This window comes from Pituophis catenifer, unplaced genomic scaffold, assembly GCF_029215685.1.
Source record: "Pituophis catenifer annectens isolate HBS135680 unplaced genomic scaffold, rPitCat1.0.hap2 SCAF_3, whole genome shotgun sequence".
NCBI lineage: Eukaryota > Metazoa > Chordata > Lepidosauria > Squamata > Colubridae > Pituophis > Pituophis catenifer.
Genome location: NW_027256883.1, coordinates 36,779,778 through 36,787,058, shown reverse-complemented (window position 1 = coordinate 36,787,058; position 7,281 = coordinate 36,779,778).

Sequence of the window (7,281 nt, the reverse complement as noted above, 5' to 3'; positions counted from 1 at the left end):
GGGCACCTGTGGTTATGAGATATGATATTGACATTATTTTTATTTTTATTATATATTCTGTTGTTTGATTTTGTTGTTTTGTGATTTATATTCAACAGAATATAAATGGTATGACTGAATAAGAATTTCACATGGAGAAAAATTCACATAAAAGGCACTACATTAGATGCTTCTTATTAACATCTCTTTGAAGCATTCTTTCTCCTGCCAAAATAACTCTGCCTGTTTATGCAAAATGTTGTCCATCACATTACCTCAATTCTCCCACTTTAAAATAATGCAGACAATAACAAATCTGAACTGAAACCTTTATGTTTATGTGTTTTGAATTCAGTTATAAGGGCCAAAACATGACCGTGGACTTTTTAAAAAATAAAAAAACAGTATAAAAATATGTAATCTATTTTATTTTAAAACAAAACAAAGCAGAATATAAAAACCTGTCTCCTTTAGTTTTATAAGACACTTCAACCAGGCATATAATATGTTTCTAAAATTATAAGGGAGTCAGAAATATAAATAGAGGGGTGGAGATAACTTGCCAAGAACATTTTTTTTTTAAAAAAAGATAATTTTTGTTTATCTTGTATATTAAACTAATATCTAGTATATCCATGGTGTTGGGAAAAAATGGAGCCATTTAGAAGTGAATGGCTGAACACACCCATAGCAGAGGGTATAATTTTTAGCCATACTGAAGGCAAGAAAAAACAACCCAGTAGTTATTATGGCATATTATTTTCTCTGTAATCTCTCCAAGATTTCTAGTAAGATAATTTAATAGCTAAAACATACTTTGACTAGCAATTTTACATCATGAAAGACAATTATACTACTTTACTCATGTAAGCTTTCATAATTCAAACATAAAAATAGTTTGATTCTGAAGCAATTTAATGATAAAAGTTCAAGAGAAATGTTTGTGGCTGATGAGGTGCGTAGGTGCACTTTAGAGCTGCATAAAACAGAACTGGAATTTACTGTTACCTATCTCTATATTAATATTATTATTAAATATGCAATAATATGAAATCACAGCTGCTAGTTCTTAATATAGCTTATTTGTTTATTTGCTTGTTTGTTATATATGTAACCAATCTTTCCCTTGGGAGTTCAGGACGGTATAGATATGACTTCTTCATCCAGTTTTATTCGGACAATCACAAGATGTGAGATAGATTAGGCTAAGAGGTACAAGGAGGGTCAAAGTCTCCAGGGGTCTCCATTGCATAGATAGGACCATGGTCAGACTCCTAACTACTACAACCTAGTAATGGCAATGGTCCTTCTTTGGACTGAGAATGGAGAAGACAAATTGACTACATTCACATCATAATGACCCATAATTAGGTTGTACAGATGGGGCTTATTCAGAGTCATAGAGCTCCTGGGGAACACCTCCCTCCCGCCAGATTCTACATAGCGAAAACACAGGTTTTTGCAGTTTTCTTTGTTGTGATTATAGGCTCCCATTTCTCTCATTATACACCAGATATTATTGAAGTAAAGCCAAAACAAGTTAGCAAGCCAGCAGGAGAACAAATTGATTACATTGGCAGTGAAGAAAAAATTGAGTTCGCTAAACTATAAATTTATTAACATAAAATGAATCACAGCCAGTCTATGCTTCATCTCAACCCTTTCCACCCTGTAGTTATTTTCTTGGCTCTTTCATGGGTTTTCCAGATGGTAGTTTCCTTCATGTTGAATTTCAGAATATAGTATTTAAGCCAGAAAGATAATGCAGGAAGATAAACAAATGGTTAAGATAGGGGTCATATTGCAGTAAGTTTTTTGAACACTGCCATTGCTCAGATTATTTTTGCTACACCAGCAAAGATCAGCAGAAAGAACTGGCACAGTAGCATATCCTAGACTCTATACCTTAGAGTACTTGACATTACATTGGTCTTTATCAATGTTGCTCAACCTTGGCATCTTTAAGATTATGGACTTCAATTCCCAGAATTTTCCAGGCAGCATGCTGTGAAGGATATGATTACTATGGAATGGACCAGTTCACTATCTTCAGTGAGATTGGACCTATTTGAATCAGCCACTCTAGGCATCTTATGCTCCAAATGGTTTCTAGTGAACACTAGAAGTTTCCTAGTATTGTAGAAGGTAGCATTGACCTATCCTCAAAAAACAGAATAACCTCTGGAATATGGAGGCAATAAATGGCCATGACAGGATGAGTAGCCTTTCCTTGTGTGGTGACCTAGGATCTCCTTGATTTATTAAAAGAGATCAAGTGCCAGAAAAGATACCTGGAACAACACTGACAAAAGATAAAGAGTGAACTTTTTGCAGAAAGATAAAATGCTATTATTCTTTAAAAGACCGGCTGAATGTCTGACAACCTTCTGTTTCATCAACTATTTTATTTTTCTGGATTGCCAGTAAGAGTTGCCATTTGGGAGGCACTGGTTTATGGCGGTATTTCTTCCTGAAATAGATAGTTCCAGTCGCATCTGTAAAAGAGGAGAGATTTGGTCCTCAGGCACTTTAATATGGATACCATGGGTCTTGTTTTTTCCCCCCTCCTATTCAATTTAAAAATTACCTGAGAGCCGTGGAGTTAGGTATGGTATTATTGATATACAAATAACATCAAACTGTATCCTTCTACATTGGTAGAAATCCTGATCCAATGTCTGACACCAGAATTTGTGCCAACTGCAATCTTTCCTGGAACAGGAAGCATTGGCAGTAGTCAATGCTTTTGCTTTTTGCTTCATGTCTGGACTACTGTCTGTCACTCTACATAGGGCTGCCCTTGAAAACCACCCTGGAAATTTCTCCTGTCCAAAACACAGGACAGGTTTACAAGAATGCATTAATATTTTGGGAGCTATGTTTGTTGCCAATTTGTTGCCAAGTGCTGTTCAACGTTTTGATTACAACCTATACAGCTGAGTATGGTTTGGGATCTAGCAATCTGCAAGGCAATTGTTCCAAGAAGCATTTGCCTTCAGGTGAGTGGGCAGAGGATGTATACTGCAAGTCTACCCCCCACCCCCACCCACCCCTACCATGAAGTATAGTGTAAGCATTGACTATTGGGGATCCCATTCTGTGAAATACTGCACTTTTTGACATAAAAGTAATATGTTTACAAAGCAAGTTAAGAGCTAGCTCTTTCAAGGAGCATTGGAGAATAAGGAATTAAATAAATGATTGTATTGGGGTGTGCTGGTAATAGTAATTATTGGGTTATATTATATGATGGTATTGAGTACATTTGTATTTTTAAACATGTATTTACATTAAATTACATTTTGTTATCATGGTGATATGTTGCCATAGTTCCAACTGGGAATCTGCGAGCATCCTAGACCAAGCTAAATCCAAAAGTCATTGGGAATTCCTGGAAGCCTGGCACTCAGACAAATCATCCATCAACAGTCACATAAAGTTAAGCCACATGTGCACTTCATTTAAAATAGGCAATAAAAGAGCTAAGAAGGGAACAAAAAGACCAGCAATATATCCTCTCCAGCAGCCAACACCCAAATAAGCAGGGACTAACTCCAGACAAACAATGAGAAAGAAAACAACACCCTAATCAAGAAACTACCAAGAAGAAAACCACAACATCACCAACATTGGCAGGGTAAGCTACTGTGTATAAACAGAAAGCAAAATTACTTGCACAAACCACACTTACTTGCACTGATGATGTTGCTTTGTTGAGCAACAAAATATTTGCAAGCAAACAATCAAACTCAGAGAGCACCAAGGAATCCATAATTTTTATTATTTTACATTTACATTATATTATGTTATTTAAATATCCAGGTTAAAATTAAACAACAAAAACAAAAACCACACACACACAAAAACAGTCAATGCAATAATGTTTCCATGGATTCCAGTGTAATGATCACAAAATTTCTTTGCCCAGCTAGCTTTTAAAATGCTTTTAAAGGACTGTTTAAATGAAAACAAAACAAATGAGAAGCTGGCATCGGGCACACCACTTGTAGTAGCTTTCAATATATTTGTTTCCAAGATAGCGCCACATCTTACAGGCATTCCTTGAAAACAAAAATAAGGATCTGGAGAGAAAGTATGCCTATGTACTCATAAAAAGGAGATAGTTAGATAATAGAATCATTATTGGAAAGAACTAAGAGATCAGTTAATCCAGCCCCCTACTTGAGCATCTCCAATAGATGACCATCTAGCCTATTTTAAGAGCTCTAACATAGAACAACTTAATATTTCATGGGGCAGTTGTTTGGTGGTCTGACAGCTTATATAGTCATGAAGTTCCTCCTGCTGTTTGCCCTGTATCTCAGGGGTGTTAAACTCGATTTCATTGAGGGCTGCATCAGGGTTGTGTTTGACCTCGGGGGGGGGCGGGAGAGGCGTGGCCAGGGTGGGCGTGTCCAGCTCAATATCACTCATACCGGGGGTGCCTGTGGTGGCCCGAGCGCTCCTGAGCTCCATTTTCATTGGCAGAGGCAACACGGGACGGTCCTTTCCAGGACAACCCTGCAGGCCAGAGCTAAGTATCCCGGATCTGGACCCTGAGCCTTGAGTTTATCCCTGCTGTATCTGATTCTTTGTAGTTTTAACCAGATGTTAAATTAAGATTGGGAGAAGCATCTTGGAGTGGGGGGACTTAGAGGAGCAGAGGGAACTTAGCGAGTTTTCCTTCTGCAAAAATATATTGTCACTGGCTACACAATACTTTGCAGTCATTTAGTAAAAAAGCAAACAGGTCCTGAGCAACCATTGTCGGAAGATGTTTACAATTTGTTCTCTTAATATAATTTGTGTGCAAAAGTTAGGGAGTTCTGATTCAGTAACAATAATAAATAAATAAAGTGAAAAGAACAAAAAAGCTAGCTGGTGCAATTCAATACCTCTTGTAGGCATTACATTGAAGCAGCTTTTTTATAATCTGATAACAAGTTATTTCATATCTGCTTAATGTTTAACTTGTAATTCTTGCCCTTAACAGTCTCATAATGAATCATCATTACCAAGTTATCATAATAACTTGGTGACAACTAAGTAAATTTCAAAATTATGCCTTTTTTTTTTCATTTAAAATGCTTACAGAAAGGACAACAGTTTTTCTTCTAAACCATCTTACTAGCCAAGGTTAAAAGCCACTGATTCAGCAAATACATTAAGCATAATAACCATGCTGCCTAATATCACACTATCTGACGTGTGGTGACACTACATTTAGTTAGTATGGCACAGATCTATTTGATAATGTATCTATTTGTCAGCAGAATCCAGTTTCTGTTTCAAGGCAGAATATTCAAAACAAGATTAGCTGGAATTCTGTCTCTTATTTTTGTACATCTCAATGAACAGTACAGCCTTTACATAGTCCATGGGTATCAGTTCTTATGCTTGTCAGATACTACTCACCTTGGTCCTCTTATAACCAGAGGCATGGTGTACGTAGCCTGGTCACAGTACCCCACTGTATGATGTGGTACATCTTTGCTTCTAAGGTTGGGCTAAGTATATATGCCATATGTGTAAGATCCATCCTTCCTCTAGATCAGGACTGTCAAACTCACAGCTCGCGGGCCAGATACATCACGCGCTGGCCATGCCCACACCCAGTTTAGTGAAGGAGGAAAAAGTCCCAATACGTCACATGATGATGCCGTGATGACGTGAGTTTGACACCCCTGCTCTAGATCAAAGGGGGAGAAGTTTGATTTTTGCCAGGTGTTTGGACTTCAATTGCCATCAGCCCCCACCAGTAAGAGACTGTGAGAATTGTATTCCAAAACATCTGGAGGAGTCTGGAGTTATCTGATCCTTTACTGACTTCCTTCAGAATAAGTTGATACATAAAGTACATGGCCTCTAATGGAGTTTAAACCAGATTGCCAGAGTCAGTTGCATCTGTTCATTTAGGTACGAAAGCTGGCAGAGTGACTCTAGACGAGGCTGAATATATTGCTTTCTGCAGTCCTGTGAACGCATTATAAAACTATTCCTCTACATCACTTTATATGCCCATATAGGGAGAAACCTATGGGGTTCTTGCACCATACACTCTACTGTTCTCAAATGACATACTGAAATAATATGCTGGCAGAGTTCAAATCTTTTTCATTGCTTTTTCTGTTCGATAAAGATTCTAATATTCTCAAAGGTTGGTAGATTTTGTGCTTCGATTTGTTCTGTTTGTCTTTTTACATGGTGATAATGATGATGATGTTGATTATAATGCTGTCTATTCAATCCTGTTAGACTCAGCAATTCTATGGATCATCTCTCTCCATGTTTTCTGATCTTCTATGGCTTCTTTCAATTGCTTGATGTTCTGACAGCTGATGATGTCAGCTATGATGGTGTCAAGCCACCAGGTTTTTAAGCAGCACCATTTTCTTTTACCACTGATCATTCCGAACATGACTACAAACATCAAACAGTGTATCTGAGCCAGTGGTGAAATCAATTTTTTTTTACTACCAGTTCTGTGGGTGTGGCCTGGTGGGTGTGGTGTGGCTTGATGAATGTAGCAGGGGAAGGATACTGCAAAATTCCCATTCCCACCCCACCGGGGCCAGCCAGAGGTGGTATTTGCCGGTTCTCCGAACTACTCAAAATTTCCACTACTGGTTCTCCAGAACCTCTCAGAACCTGCTGGATTTCACCCCTGATTTGAGCGCATAACATGGCCGAAGTAAGTAAGGCAGAATTGTGTGATTTTGCCCTCCAGTGATATTTCAGGCTTTATACCAGGGGTCAGCAACCGCGGCTCTAGAGCCGCATGTGGCTCTTTCATCCCTCTGCTGTGGATCCCTGTTGCTAGTCGGCTCCACAATTGATAGAGCTTTTGGTTAGGACAGGTAGAGGAAAAATAATGCTGCCCTAGGAGGAGACTCTATGGTGGGGGAACCGGACTTCTGGTCAGCAGAGGAAAAAGGAATGTGTAGGACCTTCTCCAACACCACAACTCAAACAATGTATGCCAATTCCAAGCCTGGATAAATGAGAAGGGTTGAGGTATGATCTAGCACCAGCCTTGTAAAAACCTTGCCAAGAAAATTTTATTGAAACTGAATTATATTTATATTAATTATCACCACTCTTTTATGAAATAACTTTTATGTTATTTAATTGTATTTTATGCTTACTTTTATCTTTTCATTATGTCTATAGATTTTAGGTGCACATGCTTCTATATATATCTCTGATACACATATCTGATGTATAATTTTTTCTGGCAAGTAGTCAGGATAGAAAGAAAGAAAGAGAAAGAAGAAAGAGATTAATTAATTTAATTCCATGAAA